The sequence below is a fragment of the Pelmatolapia mariae genome, linkage group LG13, assembly GCF_036321145.2.
Source record: "Pelmatolapia mariae isolate MD_Pm_ZW linkage group LG13, Pm_UMD_F_2, whole genome shotgun sequence".
Taxonomy (NCBI): domain Eukaryota; kingdom Metazoa; phylum Chordata; class Actinopteri; order Cichliformes; family Cichlidae; genus Pelmatolapia; species Pelmatolapia mariae.
Window position 1 is genome coordinate 34,332,696 of NC_086238.1, and position 24,169 is coordinate 34,356,864.

General features: G+C 41.4%; 1 long non-coding RNA gene across 1 annotated transcript; it reads right to left on the reverse strand.

The window, feature by feature from the left end:
• Nucleotides 1-19,709: 19,709 nt before the first annotated feature.
• Nucleotides 19,710-20,304, reverse strand: LOC135933751 (uncharacterized). The gene is made up of 3 exons (XR_010573924.1): nucleotides 20,207-20,304; nucleotides 19,953-20,108; nucleotides 19,710-19,796 (listed from the first exon to the last, which is right to left on the reverse strand). It is a non-coding gene; the product is annotated as an uncharacterized LOC135933751 (long non-coding RNA).
• Between the last annotated feature and the right edge of the window lie 3,865 nt (nucleotides 20,305-24,169).

The following is a 24,169-nucleotide window of genomic DNA, read 5'->3' on the forward strand; positions in this document are numbered from 1 at the left end:
CTCATGTCAGAAACGTACTTGAGGTAAGTTTTCTGTTGTGTGCCATCACTGGAAGTCTCAAAACATAGATCCACAGGTAATCTGGCTTCACGCCCAAACATAAGAAAATAGGGAGAGAATCCTGTAGCTTCATTAGGAGTGCAATTATAAGCATGAACCAAATGAACAATGTGCTGACTCGATTTTTTCTTTTTGTTCGGTTCCAGAGTCCCTAACATGTCCAACAATGTCCTATTAAACCTCTCGGGTTGGGGGTCTCCTTGAGGATGATAGGGCGTCGTTCTTGATTTTTCAACTCCAAGTGAACTCAAAACTTCATGGACAAGACGACTTTCAAAATCTCTGCCCTGATCACTGTGCATCCTCTGTGGCAATCCATAATGAACAAAATACTTCTCCAGCAACACTTTTGCAACTGTAGAGGCTTTCTGGTCTTTTGTTGGAAAAGCTTGAGCATAGCGAGTGTAGTGATCAGTAATGACCAGAACATTTTCTGTGTTGCTCGAATCAGGCTCAATGGACAGAAAGTCCATACAAACGAGGTCAAATGGTCCATCACTTTGCAAATGCGACAAAGGTGCAACTCTCTTGGGTAGAGTCTTTCTTTTTATGCACCTCTCACAAGACTTGCAATACTCTTCAATCTCTGACTTCATCCGAGGCCAGTAAAACCGATCTTTAATCAGGCCGTATGTCTTGTCGAGGCCCAAATGACCTGAGTCATCGTGCAGTGATTTCAGTACGGTGGTTCTGTACTTTTCTGGTAGTACCAACTGAGAACAGCGTGATTTACCTGGAGGAGTTACAATGCGATACACCACTCCTTTCTGCATCTTTAACCTGTCCCACTCTCTCAACAGCAAAGAGCAAGTTGGATGCTTGGTCTTGTCAACTTGGTTGCTATTGCCATTACTTAGAGCTGACCACACTTGTCCTATGCCAGGATCTTCCCGCTGAGCGGTTGACAACTCAGTAAGACTCACAAAGGGCATATTTTTAACACTCAAAGAAGCCAGATTGCAATAAGCTTGTGGGATAGCTTGTGGAGAAGTGCCAAAAGGGTCAATGGCTCTTCCAGAGTGTGGATTTCTGTGCTTTATCACCACAGACATTTGACACATGGCCCTCACGCCTGCTGCAGGAATGTCGTTCCACTCTGACTTGTGTATTGAACTCGGATGTGGGCGGCGAGAGAGAGCGTCGGCATCAATGTTTTGGACTCCTGATCTGTACTTGAGACTGAAGTCATATGTAGATAGAGCAGCAAGCCAACGGTGACCCGTCGCGTCTAGCTTGGCAGACGTTAGCACATATGTCAGAGGGTTGTTGTCTGTCCTCACCTCAAACTTGGTCCCATACAGATAGTCATGCAGTTTGTCCACTACCGCCCACTTCAGCGCCAAAAATTCCAATTTATGGGCTGGGTAATTCTTCTCTGAAGGAGTCAAACTCCGACTGACGAAAGCCACAGGTCTCAATCCTTCACCTTGATCCTGGTACAACACTCCTCCTAGCCCTTCCCGGCTAGCGTCTACATGTAGCACATAAGGTAGCTGAGGATTCGCAAAAGCCAACACAGGAGCTTGGGTAAGTCGTCGCTTCAGCTCCTCGAAGGCTGCTTCACATTCTTCACTCCATCGACCACCAAAAGGCTCTGAGGGGTTAAGGTAAGTGCTATCCTGCTTTTCCTTTGCTTTCTTCTTTGCAGCTGGGGGGTAACCGGACAACAGTTGGTTCAATGGGTGAGCTACCTTGGAATAATCCTTCACGAAGCGCCTGTAGTACCCACAGAATCCAAGAAATGACCGTAATGCAGTCACAGTGTTGGGTCTCGGCCATGTGGTTACAGCTTCAGTCTTCTTTGGATCGGTAGATACCCCATCTTGAGATATAATGTGTCCAACATAAGTTACTGATGGCTGACAAAACTGGCATTTATCCAGTGACAACTTCAGTCCTTCGTCCCTTAAACGGTCAAGCACCTTTAGCAACCTGGTCTCATGCTCCTCAAGCGTTGCTCCAAACACAATGAGATCATCGAGATAAACCAATACCTCAAGCAAGTTCATGTCTCCAACAGTCTGTTCCATTACCCGCTGAAACGTAGCAGGAGCCCCTGTCACTCCCTGTGGCATTCTTTCAAATTGGAAGAATCCAGCCGGGCAAATGAATGCTGTCTTGTCTTTGTCGGAGTCTGCCATAGGCACTTGATAATATCCACTCCGAAGATCAAGCACACTAAACCACTTGCTTCCACTGAGACAGGCCAAAGCATCTTCAATTCTTGGCACCGTGTATTGGTCTGGGACAGTGCGGCGGTTTAGAGTCCGGAAATCCACACACATCCTTATTTTCCCATTCTTCTTCCTCACGACCACAATGGGTGAGGCATAAGGACTGCGTGACTCTGTAACAACACCAGCGTTTTTTAGCTGCGATAGATGCTGTCTCAATGCCTCCACGTCTGCAGGCGGCAGCCGACGAGACCTCTCACGAAATGGTTTGTCCTCTGTGGTTTTGATAGTGTGCTGGGTGCTCTTACTGCATCCTACATCAAACTCATGCAGAGAGAAAACCTCACTCCGTTCCATCATTTTTGTCACCAATCTTTCTTTCCACTCCTTAGGAACTGGTGAGTCTCCAAAGTTGAAAGAAGAGGAGCTCAACTTTCCAGGTGACTCAACTTCAGACTCTTCCTTCCCAGGTGGAGATGACACAACGTCGACTGGAAACAGATGAGCTATTGGCGTCCCTCTGGTCAAGGTAATTTCCCGTGCTGACATGTTTCTAACTAGAACAGTAATTCTTTTGGCCGTCACACCAGTGGAGGTCTGCAACTCTGGTCTCACCAGGAGTCCATCGGGAAACCGTGACTCGTTCGCAGGGTCATCAGGCGAGTCTACAAGGATTGTCTGAGTGCTCAGCACTCCCTGAAACTTTGGTGCCCCAGTCACTTTGGCGACTCCCCCAGGCCGTATGGTGACAGGTTTGGTTTGCGTGAACCACACAGTTCCTCTCTGGTTATTATCAGTATCAGGTGGCAGAACTGAGATCTCACTGAAAACTTTTCTGAAGACCGGGTGAATGTGCATGGATCGCACAAAGCTTTCTCCTCCCTTTTCACTGCAGTGGCTAAGCAATCGCCTCACAGTGGGTGTGTTTGTGCCAACAAGCAGGGAAGCTTCACCTCTCACAACTGGGTCGGGACATACCAACACAAGTGCATCAATGGTCTCACTCACGCCTACGTCTGCTTCCAAAAACTCCAGCCTAAGTGACAAATAGCCATCATAAGGGTACTCGGCGGAACTAAGACCCCATATCGCCAAAGTGTCGATAGACGTCAATGGCAGGTGTGTCAAATATCTGTCGTAGAAGGATCTGTACAGCAGGGTTACTTGAGAACCAGAATCGAGTATGGCTTTAGAGTAAATGCCTTCAATCTGTACTGACACTACAGAGCTAGGGCCCACTAAGCCTGCAGGTACATTGTCGTTCACTTTTCCATCTAAGTTGCTGCACTTGGTGGAACGTTTTACAACCACCGGGATGCCAGGCCGTTCCTCTACTGGATCCCGCGGTAGTTTCCCGATTTCTTTGTCAGTTTAATGAGGCGCTTATTGACTTTGAGTAGGTTTTCTTCACCCTCACATTCTCTCTTAAAATGTCCATCCTCCCCACATCTATAGCAAAATATTCCAGGTTTATCCTCTTGATAGCCAGACCTTTGTGGGGTAGCATTTTTTTTGTAAGGTGTCTTGGCAGGGATTTCTAGTTGTGGAATCTGGGTGTCTGGATGTGATGCGACTGTAGCAGCTTTAAGACTAAGCATCTCAGCTTTCATGACACTTATCTCTTTTTTCAGCTTTGCTACTTCAGGATCGACTTCTTGTTCAGGTGCCGACTTGGAAACAGGAATTACAGACTGTGACATTACTGGGTTCTTAAGATCGTTTCTGCTTTGGAGCATATCCTCTTCCTCCCTTACTTCTTTTAGCAACTCACTGAAAGAAGGAGGTTCTCGCAGCTTGTGAGTCATACGAAGACGAAGTGCAATCATGTCTTGTTGCAGTGCTCCTCTCACAACCTGCTCCATCCGTAATCGATTCATGTCAGACAGTGCCACGCCTCCTTTTCTGAAAATACAGTGCAGCAGTTTATCCAGCCTCAACAGGTAAGTAGACAGTTTTTCGCCAACATTTTGGTATGTATGTCTAAATTTCACCAGAAGATCGGATGCACTCTCAGTTGTTCCAAAAGCTGTCTCCAAAACTTGCATGTAGTCATATGAAGTTGCAGTGGGCTTCTGCACTCTTAGGAATCTTACAATGTCAGCAGCTGGACCTTTCAGACTTTCCACTATCCTCTGTTTCTTTATATTGTCACTGCACTGCCACTCTTCTAGCAGATGTGTTGTCTGCTCTGCCCAGGCATCATACTCTTCCTCCCCATTGGGCGTAGGTTTCACACCAGAGAACATGCGCAGCTTACGATAGCTCTGAGAATCAACAGATGTGGTGTTACATTTATCCACTAAGGAACTGATGGCATGTATCAGAGCAGTGTTCACGTCAAGGGGTGAAGGCTGAAGTAAGCCACTAACATCAGTAAGAGTTTTACCTTCAGTCTTCAGGAATAACATTAGCTTAGATTGAAACCCGTCATTATCTGCAGGAGCAGTGAGCACATGAGCCGGCCATGGACCAGCCTCCCCAGGAAGTCCAACAACACCAGGTAAGGTTTGATTGGTCAAGTCAGTTGAAGTCTTGATCAGTACAAACTGTGTCTTAGAAGCTACGTCAAGACAACGGTCAACTATCTCGGATTTCCCAAATACTTTGACCTGACTCAAAGCTGATAGCAGAACTGCATCTGTGACATCTGGGTCCACATCACTCAAGACAACTGCATGTTCATAAGCTAACTGCTTCTTTTTGCACCAGGCTTCAATTTCAACGGCTTCCATTTTTCTTTTTAGCTCAAACAGTAAAAGATCTCACAATAAATGTAACCACACTTGACAATTCCCTGTTATTAGCAATGAAAATAATTACCTTAGCAATCTCAAAAAAAAAAATTAATTCCCTCTCTTTGTTGAATAAAGGAAAACCAGGTCAGTCATAACAAAAATACATCTATCCCGGACGAGCCCCCAAATATGTAACACTTTTACCACCGGCTCGTGTAATAAAACCCACCTTATGCCTTCGGGTGAAGTCTTAACCCTGGTTAAACATTCTGTGATAAAAGATACATCTCAAAAAGTAAATATCAGTCTAGGGTATCGTATGATTCTCACGTCTAAATAATCAATTGGAGGCTATGGGAAATACACTTGGCCTGTAAACGCTTATGTATCTGAATACTTAAATGTTAAAACACCATGCAATAAAACCAACACGAGATCTCAGTTTTAGAAAATGTATTAAACATTTGCAGGAAACTCACATTCAAACCCTTTTTTTTTATGAAGAAGAACGAATATAGAAAATAAAATAGAACCCCGGGGGATAGGTTTTAATCTCTCTTTTCTCAAACTGTCTAATTTTATTTTGAGTGCACTCTTAGTCTGTTTTTGTTGGCGCGCTTTAGTTGGAGCTCTTTTTAATAACGATACCTCCGTGTATCCATGAAGTCTTGGCCGCACCCGATGAATCACTCGCTCGTTGCGGTAGCAACCGTCTCCGCTCGCAGCAGCTAGCAACGAATCTCCGGTTCCCTCGGTAGTAGCGAATCGTCCTCCGTCAACGACTCTCTCCCGAGACGACTCTCAAAACTCCTGCTGTCCGTTCAGGCGGTATCTCCTTCAGCAAGGACCGTGGCGTTAGCCTAGCTCCGGCTAGCTAACGTAACCAAACTTGCCTCGTGTTCACCAAGCACAAATGGATACGGAAAGCCCAGCTCAAACGCTCCGAGTAAATACCGGGAAGTCCACAGTCTGTTGGTTTGTTGTTGCTGAACAACCTCAACATTGGTGACATACGCAGTCCCGGAGTCTTTGCTCTGTCTACACCATTTTCACATTACTCCCTTTTCCTCTCTTGTTCTCGAGTCTTTCCCCCCGGAAGTGAAAAAAAACTCAAGGTCATGAACTCACATAACGTAGCGTAAGAAAATAATTTTTAAACCTCTTCTCTTTTTAAAGACATTCACATTCCATGAAATTATGTTTTAAAGTAACTGATTTCAAACACAACTATTTATGCATTTTAATACATTTATTTATATCAAATATTTATGCAAATTTTAGCTTCACCATGAACTGTAATTTTATCTTTAACTTATTCCCATGAAAAAAAAATACAAAATAAATACCACTGATATTTATCAGAGTATTACATATATAAAAATAATTCCCCACTCGCCCCTGTGGGCGGTTAATCCTTCAAGCTCGGGTCCTCTACCAGAGGCCTGGGAGCTTGAGGGTCCTGCGCAGTATCTTAGCTGTTCCCAGGACTGCGCTCTTCTGGACAGAGATCTCCGATGTTGTTCCCGGGATCTGCTGGAGCCACTCGACTAGCTTGGGAGTCACCGCACCTAGTGCTCCGATTACCACGGGGACCACCGTCACCTTCACCCTCCACATCTTCTCGAGCTCTTCTCTGAGCCCTTGGTATTTCTCCAGCTTTTCGTGTTCCTTCTTCCTGATGTTGCTTCCTGACCGCTACCATTTTGTCCGTCTGTATCTGGAAGTCCCACAGGATCTTAGCTCGGTCATTCTCCATCACCCTTGGGGGCATCTCCCATTTTGACCTCGGGACTACCAGGTTATACTCGGCACAGATGTTCCTGTACACTATGCCGGCCACTTGGTTATGGCGTTCCATGTATGCCTTGCCTGCTAGCATCTTGCACCCTGCTGTTATGTGCTGGATTGTCTCAGGGGCATCTTTACACAGCCTGGGGTCTTGCCTGGTGTGATAGACCCCAGCCTCTATGGATCTTGTGCTCAGTGCTTGTTCCTGTGCTGCCATGATTAGTGCCTCCGTGCTGTCTTTCAGACCAGCTTTGTCCAGCCACTGGTTGGATTTCTGGATATCAGCCACCTCCGCTATCTGCCGGTGGTACATACCGTGCAGGGGCCTGTCCTTCCATGATGGTTCCTTGCCTTCCTCCTCTTTCTTGGGTTTCTGCTGCCTGAGGTATTCACTGAGCACGCTGTCAGTTGGGGCCATCTTCGTGATGTATTTGTGGATGTTCCTTGTCTCATCCTGGACTGTGGTGCTGACACTCACCAGTCCCCGGCCTCCTTCCTTCCACTTAGCGTACAGCCTCAGGATGCTGGACTTGGGGTGAAACCCTCCATGCATGGTAAGGAGCTTTCTTGTCTTTATGTCAGTGGCTTCTATCTCCTCCTTTGGCCAGCCTATTACCCCAGCAGGGTACCTGATCACAGGCAGGGCGTGTGTGTGTATATAAAAATCACCCAGCACGCCCCTGCGGGCGGTTTATCCTTCAAGCTCGGGTCCTCTACCAGAGGCCTGGGAGCTTGAGGGTCCTGCGCAGTATCTTAGCTGTTCCCAGGACTGCGCTCTTCTGGACAGAGATCTCCGATGTTGTTCCCGGGATCTGCTGGAGCCACTCGCCTAGCTTGGGAGTCACCGCACCTAGTGCTCCGATTACCACGGGGACCACTGTTACCTTCACCCTCCACATCCTCTCGAGCTCTTCTCTGAGCCCTTGGTCTTTCTCCAGCTTCTCGTGTTCCTTCTTCCTGATATTGCTGTCATTCGGAACCGCTACATCGATCACTACAGCCGTCTTCTTCTGTTTGTCTACCACCACTATGTCCGGTTGGTTAGCCACCACCATTTTGTCCGTCTGTATCTGGAAGTCCCACAGGATCTTAGCTCGGTCATTCTCCATCACCCTTGGGGGCATCTCCCATTTTGACCTCGGGACTTCCAGGTTATACTCGGCACAGATGTTCCTGTACACTATGCCGGCCACTTGGTTATGGCGTTCCATGTATGCCTTGCCTGCTAGCATCTTGCACCCTGCTGTTATGTGCTGGATTGTCTCTGGGGCATCTTTACACAGCCTGCACCTGGGGTCTTGCCTGGTGTGATAGACCCCAGCCTCTATGGATCTTGTACTCAGAGCTTGTTCTTGTGCTGCCATGATTAGTGCCTCTGTGCTGTCTTTCAGTCCAGCTTTGTCCAGCCACTGGTAGGATTTCTGGATATCAGCCACCTCCTCTATCTGCCGGTGGTACATACCGTGCAGGGGCCTGTCCTTCCATGATGGTTCCTCGTCTCCCTCCTCTTTCTTGGGTTTCTGCTGCCTGAGGTATTCACTGAGCACTCGGTCAGTTGGGGCCAGCAGCCTATCACTGGAGGGAAAACAGGTTAGTGTTGTCAGGGTGGCCTGTATGGGGTGGGAGCTGTTATCTGACAGAGATAACTACCTCCACTGGGTCAAGAGGGCATCCAAGAACAGAGCTAGTTTTCTTGATCAACCTGTTCAGTTTCTTCCTATCCCCAGCAGACCACACCATAAAACATGGACAATACCACCACAGAGTCCTAGAAGGTCTTCAGGAGCTCTCCCTGCTCCCTTCCAAAAGACTTCTCTGTTGCAAATACAACCGTCTCTATCCTTTTGTGTAGATGGACTCTCTGTTGTTACTCCAGATCAGTTTATTGGTTAGATCACTTATATGAGTCAGCTATCTTAATGCCCATTCTCTGGATGTTCACTGGTGTAGGTGGAGTCCACTACCTGCTCGCTGGTTTTCGGAGTGTTGATCTGGAAGTGGTTCTGCTGGCACCAGTTGACAAAGTCCTCAGTCAGTTCTCTGTATTCCCTGTTGTCCTGTTGTCAGTAAAGTAGACCATGAGGAGATGCTCTCATTGCCCAGTCATTATTTTAAAATAGAGATAGCCTACATAGTTCATACATATGCAAGACTATTATGAGCCAATTAGGAGAAAGCATTAAATGAGCTGTGGGCCACTGCTGGCACTGTCATCACATTGGAGGGTCACTTTAGTGTTTAAGTAGTATAAAAACAAACGAGAAAAACCCACAAATATTTCAGAAAATGTACGGTTTTGTTTGTTTGCCACTGAATAGTGTTGGAATAAAGTGTGAAAATTATGAAGGATTAAAATATTCCAAGAGCTCAAATTACTTCACCAAAACATGTTTCAATCATATTTTATCAACACAAATTGCACAGGTTTATTGAATATGAATAACTTGTGTTAATTCAACTCAGTTGTTTAAGCTCCTGCCAAAGTAAAACATCTGTGTGCATTTAGTGTAATAAACTATTAAACCAGAATTACATATTAGGATTTAGCCAAGTGTTAGGATGTAATACAGAGTAGTATTTCTAGTAGGCTTGTTTTGATATGCCTGTTTTCATTTTATTTTCTAAATTTTAAAGAAGGCTTTAGAAAGGTCAAAATAAATCTTCTGTGAGGGCGTATCAGCTATTCTAACAGAATTCATTTTACCAATGCAAGGGTGCATTAGTACCTTGTAATACAACATATCTATTTCATAAAGGGCGAACACAAATTTCCAAAGAGACTTCCTGACAGCTGCCATTTTAAGTATAACCTCTGGTACGGGCACATTCAGTTTGCAGCAGCGGTGGCACCAAGATGGCAGCTTGAACGGTCGTGTTTTTTCAGGAGCTCCGAAAGACCGCAAAATTTGCTAAGGAACTTTATTCTCTTTCCACTCGAATTACAACTATGGATGCCCAAAAGGTTATTAAGAATGCAAAGCTGCAATTTGTGCCGTCAAACCCCAATGTTAAGACGTCTTCGCATGCTAAAGTCAGTGACCATGGCTATGCTAGCACTGAAGCTGCCAACGTGAGCCTAAACAAGCGAGAACGGGGAGCAGACTCTGCGCCGCCAACTCCATCAAAACAACCACCGGAGGAGAAAAGAACAAAATCTTCAGAGAAGGAAGATGATATCTCCAATAAAACTATTTTTGAAGCCATTCTGGGACTTGAGAAGAAATTTGAAGTACAACTGGAAGATATCAAGGAACAAAACAGACAAAGTGCAGCTATGGTTGCCAGCTTGGCTAAGGCTGTGGAGTTTAATGCTGCAGAGATAGTTGATTGCAAACTGAAAGTTGTTAAACTGGCAAATGCGAATGAACAGCTGCTTAAAGAAAACGAAGACTTGAAAAGAAGAGTGAGAGAACAAGAGCGCTACCGAATGAGGTGGTGCTTAAAGCTGAAAGGGGTGAAGGAAGACAAAGACGAAAACATTAGAGTGAAGGTTTTGCAAACGCTTCAGAAGATTGCCCCTGACTTGAACTTAGAAGAGGCCGTTGATATTGTTCATCGCTTAGGGAAACGAGTTGATGGCAGAAACAGAAACATCATTATTTTATTCACACAAAGGCGAATCAAAGAAGAATTGTGGAGGCGCACCAAAGATTCTTCAATCTGCAAACAAGAAGGCATCAGCTTTGCAGAGATGTTGCCGCAGGAGGACATACAAGATCGACAGCGCCTATGGCCTCTGGTGGAGGAGGCAAGACGTGCGGGTAAACGAGCCTACTTTCGTGGTCCACATGCCTTCATTGATGGACGCAAAGTTGAAGAAACACAGGAGAACTAAAAAGGACAAAAACTGAAATAGTGGAAACTTGTTCGCGGTCCGAGGAGCTCAGCATTTAGTACTTTTTTTTCTTTTTCGTTTTTTTCACGTGGTGAGTGATATTCTGTCTATAGTTCATGTTGAATGTTAACATTTGTTTTGGTTCTTTAAATGTTAGGGGTTTAAGAGAATCTGTTAAAAGAAAAGCCTTATTTTTGTACTGCAAAGGTAAAAAATCAAACTGTATTTTTCTACAAGAGACTCATTCATCTGATAGTGATGTATCTTTTTGGTCAAACCAATGGGGTAGCAAAATCCTGTTTAGCCATGGCTCAACGAGGTCGGGGGGTGTAGCAATTTTATTCAATAACTTTCCTGGGGATCTTGTAATACAACGGACTGACTTGAATGGTCATTGGTTGATTGCTGTAATGAGAGTTGAAAGTTTGTTTTTCATTTTAGTCAACGTTTATGGATATAATAATGAAAGTCAGAATAAAAATATGTTAGAAGATATAACTTTAAATATTTTTGAACTTAAAGATCGATACCCTACGGAATATATTTTAATGGGTGGTGATTGGAATATGACTCCTGATGAATGGACTGATAGATGGCCCTCAAGGACAGGTAGACCACAAAAAAATAACCTAATTATAGATTTTTTGATAAACAACAATTTGACAGATATTTGGAGAGTAAGAAATCCAGGAATTAAAAGCTTTTCCTGGTTTAAACCAAATGGAGCTTGTAAATCTAGAATAGACTATTGGCTAGGAAGTGACAACATTCTTAACCACACTGTAAAAGTTGTGATGTCAAATGCACCTCTTTCTGATCATTGCTTTATTGAACTATGCTTTGAATCGGAAATTAGACAATCAAATAAAAGAACTTATTGGAAGTTCAATGCCAAACTTTTACAAAATGAAGATTACTGCAACATAGTCAAAAAAATTATAAAAGATATTATGGCTGACCATTTAATTGTAGGATATATCAGTAAATGGGAATTCATTAAATTCAAAATTAGAGAATTTAGTATTCAATTCAGTAAAAACATAAGTCGAAAGCAAAGAGAATATGAATGTAAATTATTCCAAGAAATTACTTATTGCTGTAGTAAAGATGATCTAAATAGTCAAGAAAGGAGTAAACTTATGGAGTTGCAAACTAAATTAGATCAGCTCTACCTAAATAAAGCAGAAGGAGCTTTTGTGCGTTCACGCGCCAAGTGGATTGAGGAGGGGGAAAGAAATTCCTCATATTTTTTTAATTTAGAAAAGAGCAGACAGAAAAGAAATTTTATATCTTCCCTGTTAATTGATGGCATTGAATGTGACGACCCTAAAATTTTGGAGAATGAAACTTATACATTCTATTCCAATTTATACTCCTCACAGTTCTCCCAAGCAGATTGTGATGTCTTTTTTGATCAAATAGATAATCTGATCCCTAAAATTGATGAATCGTTTAAGGAATTTTGTGAATCTGACTTTAGAATTGAAGAGTTAGATGCATCTGTTAAGAAAATGGCGCTTAATAAATCCCCTGGTCCAGATGGGCTTACAGTTAATTTCTTCCAATTTCTTTGGGAAGACTTAAGGGAAATTTTATTCAAAGCTATACTGGCCAGTATTGAAAAGGGAGAATTGATGTCTAGCATGAAACAAGGATTAATTACATTAATTCCTAAACCAAACAAAGATAAACGACAATTGGATAACTTAAGGCCCATAACTTTATTAAATACAGATTATAAAATTTTCTCTAGCTCAATTGCGACAAGGCTCAAACAAGGGGTTTCAAGTATAATTAGTGAGACACAATCAGGGTTTTTGAAAGACAGGAACATTCATAATAATATCAGATTGGCTTTAGACTTACTGGACTACAATGATCTAATTAGTGATGACAGTTTTATTCTTTTCTTGGACTTTTATAAAGCTTTCGATTCAGTAGAACATCCTTTTATTTTAGAAACACTAACTCGATTTGGATTTGGGGATAAATTTAGGAAGATAATAGATATACTGTATAATGATATAAATAGCTCTGTGTCGTTAGGCTATGGCACTGGTAAAAGATTTAGCGTCAAAAGAGGAATTAGGCAAGGGTGTGGAAGCTCTCCGCTGTTATTCATAATGGTTGTGGAGATGCTCGCAATTTTAATTAAAAACAGCAGCGTTGCCGGAATTGAGATTATGGATAATTTTTTAATAATTAGTCAACTTGCGGATGACACTACTCTTTTCTTAAAAAATGAACATCAGATTCCCCTGGTAAAACAAATAATCACTACATTCTCAAAAGCTTCAGGCTTAAAGTTAAATTTAAATAAATGTGAACTATTGGCGTTAAAGGAGTGTCATTCACAATTACTGTACGATATAAAGGTGAAGAAGGAGGTAAAATATTTGGGCATCACAATTTCAAAAGATCACAAAGTCTTAGAAAAAGTAAATATTTCAGATAATGTTGACAAATGTAAGACAATCTTAAATAAGTGGTTACAAAGAGACATCACAATTTTTGGAAGAATATTATTAACCAAAATGGATAGTTTATCTAGATTTATATAGCCAGCTTACTCTTTATCAATATCAAATAAAGTTATTAAAACAATTAATAGCTTGAATTTTAATTTTATTTGGAGGAATAAGTGCCATTATATATCTAAAGATGATTTGGTTAAACCATACATTGAAGGTGGTGGAAACGCAATTGACTTCGATATAATGAATGGTGTTTTGAAACTTAAATGGTTAAAATCCTTCCTAAATAATCCACACTCCATTTGGTTTTTTATACCAAGTAAGGTCTTTAACACATTGGGGGGTATCGATTTTCTCCTAAAGTGTGACTTTGAAATTACTAAGCTACCTGTTAAACTCTCTGAATTCCATAAACAGGTCCTTCTTTATTGGAAAATGTTATTTAAACATAATTTCACTCCACATAATAGCCCAATTTGGAACAATAGATATATACTAATGAACAGAAAATCTATTTTTATTCAAGATTGGTTATCAAAAGGTGTTTGGGCAATTGCCCATTTTGTAGATGAGGAAGGACATGTTCTAGAACATCAAGATTTTTGCCAAAAGTTTAATATCCAATGTTCTAAAAGTAAATTTAATCGGGTTATAAAATCCATTCCATTGTCACTTAAAAACATAGTTGTAAATGATATAATATATTCTGACATATCCCCCAAGTTAAGGCATTTATATATAGATGATATTCGATTTTGTGATGTTAAATGCAATAATAAGTTTCTAAGATCTTCATTAAGGAGCCTTTATTCTCCAAATTTACTTAGACGTAATTACATATTAAAAGATTTCCAAAGGGAAGAAATTGAAAAAATAAGAACTGATTATATCACCTTCCCTATCCCTCCTAAAGGGAAAGAAGTCCAATTTAAAATTTTGAATAAAATTTACCCGACAAATAGACTCCTTGGTGATAGATTCAAAATAGAAACTGGTAATTGTGTATTTTGTGAAACAGAAGAGGAGGATTTGGACCATCTATTCTTTTTGTGCAATTTTATACAAATATTTTGGTTGGATTTTCATACCTGGCTTTTTTCCAGTGGGATTCAAATTACCCCACTTACCTTAAATATGATCATGTTTGGAGTGTTTTTGAAAGAAAAGAAAGCTAATTATGGTGTTAATGTGTTATTAATCTTGTGCAAGCAATTTATACATAAATGTCGTTTTTTTAAGACCAAACCAACACTAGCTTACTGGAAAAACGACTTAAACCTGTTGGTTAAATCTTTGACTTTAGTTAAAAAGAAAAAGGCTGCTTTTTTTGTCTCCTTTGTGGAAGATTTTGATTTAGTGAGTTAATAATCTGTTAAATTATGTGACCCCATCTTTATATATATATTTTTTTCCTATGTATGAAAGTTGTTAATATGTAAGGAATGTTTATTCTCTGAATGTATAATATATGGTGCATTTTGTTTGTATGTTATCTTTACTAATAATAAAAAAATAAAAAAAAATTTAAAAAAAAGTTTGCAGCAGCTATACAACACGCAGGCCTCTAGAGGTGTTTACACACTATGACCAAATCAGACAATGCAACACAACACGCAGGTCGCCTCAATGAATTGATTCAGCTTGTAGCAGTGACTTGTTAACTTCTCATTTGTCAAGCATATCTCCCATGAATGATATGAAATCATTTAGAGACATAACATTGACATCACAAAGCAGAAGCTGCAATCAGTTTTTAGGAAAGTGAGTTTAATAGGAGTAGGTAAAATAATGCAGTAATTTCTTAGTTTTATAATCCCTTTATAAATCATGTTGGCTACAGCCTATTTAGCAGTGCAAAAGGAGCATCGGACAAACAAACAAACAAATAAATAAACAGTCAACAACAACAAAAAAGTTAGTACCCAGGGATAAAAATGTTGTGTATGAAAGGGAAACCTAATGGACAGATGTGATGCCTGAACAGTGGTGGCTTTAAGTGATGTATCAACTCAAACATGCATCCATGGTCTGTGTTACATAAGTACGATGATCGGTGGTGACGGTTGGCGCCGCTTTGGAAGCAGAAACTGTTGGTTTGAAAGCCTTCAGTGTCTCCTTGTGGCGGGACTCTTATACTGCACTGTAAGATGTCGAGCAGTGTCAGCCGTATGCTAGAAAGTGATACATTAAAATTCCTGGGGTCACCATGAAGAGCTTACTTCCTTTCTTGCTCAGTGTGTAAAATGTGGTACTTAATGGATTGAAAAGAAAAATGATGGCACCCTTGTAGTTCACACAAGTGGTGATGATTCAGGGTTTTAATTTGTAAGGTTTGAATTTTGAGCCATCATAAATTTTAAAAGAGGAAAGTATACTATTTAACATATGTTAAGTCAAAGCTAATATAGCTGCTCATATATAGCTACTTATAATTTGAAGAGCTGCCTACACCAATGAGTAGACTTCCCAGAATGGAAACAGCACTCTTTGTGTGGTTTGAGAAAACAGTCAAGTTGTTAAGAACTATGACTGAGAAGGATGTGCCTGTGTACAGCAGCAGGCTGCCTTCCTAGAATTTGGATATCCCCCGTGCGCTCGTCTCTGCATTATGTGCATTACCTCTCTTGGAAAATTAAAACCACAGCAGCTTTTTATAGTTTTTTTCATTCACTATCAGCTTACACCAAAAGTCTACTCTGAAAAAGATTATTCAAAACATGCAACACAGAATAAAACAAGTTTAAATTAAAATTAAAGAAATCAAAATCTTGTGGACGTATGCCTTTTACATGTTGGCAAAATATTTAGGATGAGATGGAGATATAACACTCATGCACCCTGAAAATTATGAAGGTCTAAATATGTATCAAAGGGGCTCACTGAACATCAGTGGCTTTCTATGGGGCAAACGTACTTAAACCAGCCACTGTGACCATTGTGGCAGAGCAGAATGAATGATACTGATGGGGACTAAGAGGGTTTGTAGTTAAATTCCTGCTCTTACAGGATCAGTGAGTGTCTGTTTAAAGATTATTAACATACTTTTACATCACTATGGAACACCAGCATTTCTGCAGAGGACAGAACTCCCTGCTTTAATCTACCAAGATGCTCTGTGTTATGTTGTCATGGCAATATGAAGTCAAATAAATACAAATATACAAAAATGCACATTTAAAGGAGGACAAGAAGACAGGCAATTGGAAGAGCTTTTGAAGCAGGAAAACTTTTCTGGATTTCTCTTAATTTAACTGGAAATTTTGCGAATACAAGTCAAGAAGAAAACAAGGAGGCAGCTCGTTGGATTATATCTGAGGACAGGATGCATAAAGGAGAAGCATGAGGAGAGAGAAAACAGCAGAGCGATGGTGCAGAGCCAATCATGGATCAAGTCGAAGAAGCAAGCATCAAAACTGTGAGTAAACATAACACACAAAGAGTTAAAAATTACTGTGCTGATTAAGGAAACATTAAATTTGGTTAGTTTGGGGTCTGCAGCTTCAGGTTTATGGATTCAGTTGGTCTAAAAATTAAGGAAAGACAAAAAATGTTTCTTTTGAAAGGTTGTTGGAGGATTCTTACTGTAAGAAATATCTGGGTGTGCATCTGCTTTTATTTAAAAAGGTTGAATTTTATTTCGTCACATTGGAAAGGGAAAATTGGAGGATCGGGACAATAATGTGGCCAGATTTACTGTTTCCTTAATCAGAACAATAATTTTGATCTGAACTAGAAATTGTAAAATGGGTTATTTTCTTTCTTCTCTACTGATCACTGTGTTAAATGTTGAGTTACTTGTCAGTCTACATTAATGTTAATGGTACTTTTAAAAAGTGCAGTTTATTCGTAATTTTGTAGAAAAAGGCTCTGCACCTGTGAAAAAAAACAAGTATCCACACCCCCAAAATCACTGTGGATCAGAGTAGCTAAGCCCTGGTTAACTGCAATTATATTACAGGAGATGAAAAATATTGGAATGATTGAAAGAAACAAAGATTGCTTTAGGGTTTGAAGATTTGACTTTCTTATTAAAAGAGACGAAAACTAATCTATGTGTGACACTGAGAAAAAAACTGAACGCTTAAAAGATCTGGAGGTCTGACTGTTGTTATACAAATGTGCAAACTTGTTTTAATGACATTAGAAAGAAAAATGGGATGTTTAAAAAGGTAATATATAAAATAGTTTCTATATTACTTGAAAAAATGATGTTGGTTAGCGCTGCTGTATTTGGAAAAATGGTGGGTCACCCCTGGTCTATACAGACAATAATCCCCTCACATATGTGATGAGTACTGCAAAGCTGAATGCAGTAGGCCACCGCTGGGTAGGTGAGCTGGCAGATTTCAGGTTTGATGTCAAATACAGGCCGGGGAAGGTGAACATCGATGCAGACTCATTCTCTCGGTTTCCACTTGACATTGACACCTACCTCACAAAGTGTACTGAAGAGCTGACGAGAGAGGCCATTCAGGCTACATGGGAGGGTTGTGAGTCTGCAAAGAGACAAGATGCTGCATATGTCGCTGCCCTGTGCCTAACATGCCCAGCCAGAGACACCTGTGAACATGTCACCATTGCAGCCTGTCACAGTGACCTGGTAAAATCCCAAAGGAAGGATCCCTCTATCAGTTAACTTATCAAACTGAAAGAAACAAAATCAGTAATAACTAATGATGGCAGAAGGAGAGCCAGTGGCCCTGTGAGAGAGCTTATGCACGAGTGGGGAAAGCTTCATATGGAAAATCAGCTGCAACATCGTACAGCGGCTCAGCGAAGGCAGCTTGTGCTGCCAGCACAATATCATCTCCTAGTGCTTAAACATCTCCATGATGACTTGGGTCACGCAGGGCAGAGAGGGTCATTCACTTGGCACGGGACCGTTTCTACTGGCCTTTTATGAAGAAGGACATTGAGGCGTATGTGACCAGAAAACACCCCTGCATTAAGCAAAAGAAACCAGTCAAACACATCAGTAACCCTACGAAACCAGTGACTGTGAAAACTCTGAAACAGCCAGAGTACAGTACTGGCTTAGAGTATCACCACAAGCTCAGCATCAAACAGTGAATATGAGAGCAACAATCCGGTTTGGATCTTGCACTTGTGTCCATCCCATTTACCTCGTGCCGCTGGGCCGTGACAGATGTCATATATGGCATACAGCTTGGTGTCATTTATGTCATACAGCCTTGTCTCATGTATGCACTCAGCTTGAAGTCCTGGAACGAGACAGCTTGATATCGTATATGCATTCAGATTGATGTCATATAGGCATACAGATTGATGTCATATAGGCATACAGTATGATGTCATATATGCATGCAGATTGATGTCATATGTCACCACAAGCTCAGCATCAAACAGTGAATCTGAGAGCAACATATCAGCTGCAGAGGAATCCAGAGAGAGTCCAGAAAATAAATACACATATTATATGTCAGAGCAACCCAGAGTTACCTCACCTGAAAGGGAAACTGAACAAGAACAAATTTCCTCTGTTCATTATCTCTCCTGTTTTACAGGATTGTAATCTGTGGTCACGCCCACTACAGCAAGGCCTGTAACATAAACAAATAAATACCACCAACAAGTGTCCCTAGGGGACTGGCGAGACTTTTAAGGCAAGTGATTACTTGCCAGGTTACCACATAGAATACCTAAGCTATTAACTAGCATCAATAAGTCAGTCACTAATATTCCTTGGCAGGTGATTAGCATCCCCTGGCCTAGTTACTGTCTAGTAACTAGTAACTATTTAACACCAATTCATATTATTTGTTAGATTCACTTTTCTTCTTACTTTAGTCAAAAGTCTTTTGACCTAAATATGTTCAAAGTTGCATCATCTTGATATTTACACCAGTGTTGTACAACTCTGAGTGCATTCTGCAACTGATGGGAGGGAAAGGACTCCTTAGCACGACCATTAGAAAAGCCCCTACAGCACACAAGTAGTTTGGTGTTTAAGTGGCTCAGAGGATCAAGGACAGGAGCAGTGACAAAGTTATCCTCTCATCACGGTGAATTGTGTGCGCCTTATACAACAGGACAGCAGGAGAGAGCTGGACCATTTTTGGTGCCTAGGTATTTTGTGCAGGCGAAGCAATGAAAAACTCACAACTGCATTTCTTAGTCTGACAGGACAGGATGATCACCCTGAGGCGCTTAAGAGAAGAAATCCAGACCCTTTAACGTTCAAGGAAATTGTGACACATTAGTACAAACAAATAATCGTTAATAAATCAATATCAGTGACTTAAAATCACAGGAGATGCAGGATGAGTTATCCAGATTCATTTAATAATTAACCAACAAATTTAGATTGACCAGTTAATGTTGCTACTAATTCCCTGATTGATACATTTCTTTACATTTGCCCATTTTTTTGTTGATTCGGAAATAATTCATTGATCAAATTAAACTCCAATTCCTGCAAGCTTTGGCAAAGCTGAGCATGTTCGGTCTGTTGTGTATACAGTTGTGGCTCTAAATACAAACTGAAGTGGCAAAGTGCACAAAAGCAAACTTTGTACCACTGACAAAACATTAGACCACAACTGTATTCATAACTCAGGCTGACTCAGGCTCTGTTAGAGCTTCTGCTCTGTGACCCTGTTTTGCTTGGCATCAATAAGTCATTTGAGCCAGGGATGATTCTGAAGTTCCTCTAGGGTGAGGCGGTCTTCATGGTTCTGACAGTAACAACCCAACAGAAAACACTTGCAGTCTGTTCAGAAATACAACAGAGGGGTTTGAGTTTATCACGTTGGTGTTTATATAAGTCTGCGTGTGCATTAGTGATACAGATAAAGACAGATAACACCGAAAACAGAATTTTCAAGCCTTGTAATGCGACAGGTTAAAGAATTAACATTCAGCTTACCCTCTGAAATGTCAGTGTGCATCTCAGATGTGTTGTTGTCATCAGGGATGATGTGACGTACCAGCCAATCCATCACCGCACCCAGCTGCAAAACTGTGACGCAATCTGCTGTGGTGGCATTAAAGTCCTGCCAGTTTACAGCGGCTGATTTGGTCCCTAAAATCCAGAGAGTAATTATTCATGGTAAGGAATTCATGTGGACACTGAGCGTGTGGGCAGGCAAGGACATTTAAACGGTGAGGCTGACGACCTACCATTTCTTCGTGTGACTGCTTCTGCTCTAAAAGGGACTCCAATGCCAAAATCGATGAATTTGACACATAGAAATGCTGGATGATCAGGCGATGTGTCAAACACAATATTGTCTGGCTTAATGTCTCGATGGAAGACACCCTTGGATTGCATTTCAGCGGCTGCATGTACCAGCTGTCTCATTATGACCTGACAGACAAATGAAAAATACGTTCAAATAATCAGATTTACATTATCCATTAAAGATTGCCACTAGAAGAATTGTAAAGTGCACACATAAGAAGCCATACTGGGAAATTGTCTTCTCTGCGTTTTCCAAAGAAGACAGTCCCAAAGCCTCCTTCACCCAGCTTATCCTGCTCTTCGTATTTTTCTTCAAAGTCCTCTACAGAGAGACAAAACAAACACAGGGGTTGTGATTAGTTGTATGTAGGAAAGCTGTCTTTGCCTCAATGTACACATTCATACAGTCTTTGTTAGAAGCTTCCTAGTGATTAGCAGATGGATACCAGCTAAACTCTGAGAGCTTGGGAAAGAGGCTCTATCACTGCAGGTGTGGTGTGAACTTACCTATGTACTTCTTACCTTTAGTGTGACTTTTGTATGTGCTGTGTGTATCTGACTCGTAGACGGAGCAGCTGGCCTCCTCCTGTGAGCTTGATGTCTTGCTCTTTTTACTGCGTGGTTGTTTTGTTCCATCGCTGCTTGACTTTCCTTTGCTGCTCTTCTTTCTGAAAGCAGCTGCAAAAACCAAAACCAATTAGACCTCTGAACTCCACACAGGCCTACAGATGATCAATAACTGTAAAACAAAAAATCTCTGAATGTCTCACTTACACTTCTCCAAGACAAGATGGCTGAGGCCTGGGGTTGGACTTTTGCTGTCCTTGCTTCTTTTGGAAGCTTTTTCCAGTCTTTCTGTGGCACAATCTTTGCGTTTGGAGCTCTTGATTCGCCCATCTGACGTCCTGTCCTCTATCCTGAGGAACCAGGGATCAGTGTGGCGGTCTGCAGTTTGTACAAAGATCACTTGGTTACTACTGAATCAAAACACCTGAAGTAAAAGCCCCAAATTAAGATGAATTTAACAGGTAAAGGAGACTTTACTCACCTAGATATTTACGCACACCCACAGCACGTGGTGTGGTAAAGGTCGGCCACGATTTTGACCACATGTCAGAAACTGGTTCAAAATTGTACTAAACTCACTTGAACTCTGACTTTGTCTGCACTTAGAACTATCACAAGACATTAAAACAAAACATCGGGCATTGATGACATCACAGCAATCTAACATTCTAATCTATGCAAACTGTCTCCAAGGCTACATAATATCAAATTAAATCATAGCAAAGGAGTAAAAAGCAGGATCAGTCTTAGGGTGTATGTTACATGTTTGCCAGTTTGGATGAGTGAGTGCAATACTTCATCGGCCTGTGTTGTAGCAACCTGTTGAACCTGCTGAGAAACTTTTCTTTGTCCACTCTGCCCCAAACTTCACATGCTCCATAATGGTCGAGGCCTAGAGACCTCTGCATAGTTATTGCAATTAGCATTAGGTTATCAGTATCATCTGATATATATGACATTTACAGTACAGTACTCACACATGACATAGGAGGGAAGAAATATGAACTTTTTGACATAAATTTGATCACATGAAATTGGATTTTTTTTAAATATCAAACTTTTTCCTTCCGTCATACTTCAGAAATACAATATCTTAAGTTTTGAACATTTGAAAACATTTAAGTTTGCTGGTTGTATTTATAAGATCCTACATGGACGTGCTCCACAATCATTGGTCAGTCATGTTAAAATCCATTATCAGTGGAAAACAAACCTGATCCTCTACTAGAGGCGATTGTGCAATACCTTTTAGACATAACACTCAGCAAACAGTTGTTACAGAGGGAAAAGGGGACTGGAGATGAGACATGGACATAACTAAGCACAAACAGAACTTGATGGCTGGGGGGGGGAAACACACGTGACAGAAGGAATGGGTCACATGGGGAAAACATGTAAACGAGAGGAGGAGACGGGGGGAAAAAGACTTTACTGAAATACATGAAGGGCCAGGGCTGGGGCAGCCAACCAGTCACAGACAAAGAGCCACATTTTTTACTGTGTCACCGCAAAGAGCCACATCATACACCTGGGCACACATGAACATCAGCCATCCATTCCTCTGTCCTGTGTTCAGTTTAGGGTATTGAACTCAGGACCCTAACCTCATCAGGCCGGGGTCTTTGTGTGGAGTTTGCATGTTCTCTCCGGCTTCCTCCCACAGTCTAAAGACATGCAGTTAGTGGGGATCTTCTCACCTTGTTCGCATTAACACAGAGATGCATCGAAGATAACCTTGTGGTTAGTGCCTTCTATTCGATATACAGACTGAATAATAACACCATCTAATTAGTATGCGGCCTGTTCTGTCTCCTATTGGTGCTTTCCTACGAGTAATCAGTGCTTCATGGCTTACTAAGCTTAACTTTTTTCACAACATTGATAACAAACACACACAAAACAACAACAACATATCTTATCTAAAAACAACTTGATTGGACCACAGTTTTGATGTTCATGCTACATGTTTATTGAGATTGTCTAATGTCTGCCACGGTATCTTCTCCCACGTCTGCGGACACCGGAGGCCTTGTGGGGTCTCCTGCGTCTGCGAACGGGGCGAGAAGACCTCGCATGTTTGCGTCTATACCTGCGTCGTGGCATTGTCCAAACGGCGGTACCTGCTCCACGTCACGGGTTCTATTTATGGACTCACCTGGCAACTTTAGTGATGTCACTGCTGATGTTGTCACTGTTGGTGTGACCTCATGACTCATTCATGCCATCTGAACTGTGGTGTAATTATGAGTCACAGGGGGATGTGTATTCATTCACAAAGTTGATAGATAGTTTGGGTCATAACTGAAAGACACAACGATGCAGTCAAATCATTTGGAATTAAATATCTGTAAATTACAAGATTTAGAGGGTTCTGACATCACATCCAGTCTCTCTGCTGTGATTTCAAATATCAATGCCCAAACCCCACCACCGACAAATAACACAGAACACGCAGCCAGTGACGCACCAAACACACACCACGTTTAGTGACCAATAAATCAAGCGCCACAGGTGGTGTAAATGACAGATCAGGGATGTGTAATAATGTTGATTTTTTTCTGTTCTTGTTCCTTTTTACCAAGCCGGGTTTGTTTGTCCTTGTTTCCCTCTCCTGCAGAGTTCTTCCTGACGGAGTTCATAAGCCAGTCAAAGATCTGCACGTCACAATGGACTGAGATGTCAACTTCCTCCCACCAAAAAAACAGAAAAAAGTAAAGTCGTCATGCAGCATGAGGACAAAAAGTCATACTACAGCTATTGCACCCTCTAATTTATTAGATTCTTTCAATTATGTGTTTCATAGGGGCCTCGGAGCACTTCTGCAAACTAAATGAGCTGTGCTGGAACTTACACCATCATGTAACCCAAAAAAGGAAATCTCTTATTCATAAAAAGAAAAAAATGTTTGCTTTGATTATTCCTTGAGAAACTGAATGTCACGGTCCTGGGTCGATGGCCCAGTGTTTTCTGTTTTGTTTTATTAATCTTTGATTTCTTGATGTGTCTTTGTTAGTTCTTAGGTTTTGGTTCTGTGTCCCCGCTGTTCTGTGTTGGTATTGTGCCTCTATATAAATAGCATCATAATTTCATATTTTGTCAGCACTTCCTAGTAGTATGTAACTACACCATAAATGTCAGGGTTTGCGTGTTGAGATATGAATGGAGGACCCAAGATGCAGGCACTGCTGATGTGAGTGAGCTTTATTCATGGAGAGTGACATACAAACAAAGGCGAGGGAGGCGAGAAACAAAACTAAGAAAACCTAAACTGGGAAAGCTGAGAACCAAATAACAAACCTGGACACGAGGGAATGGAGTTAAAACACGAGGGATGA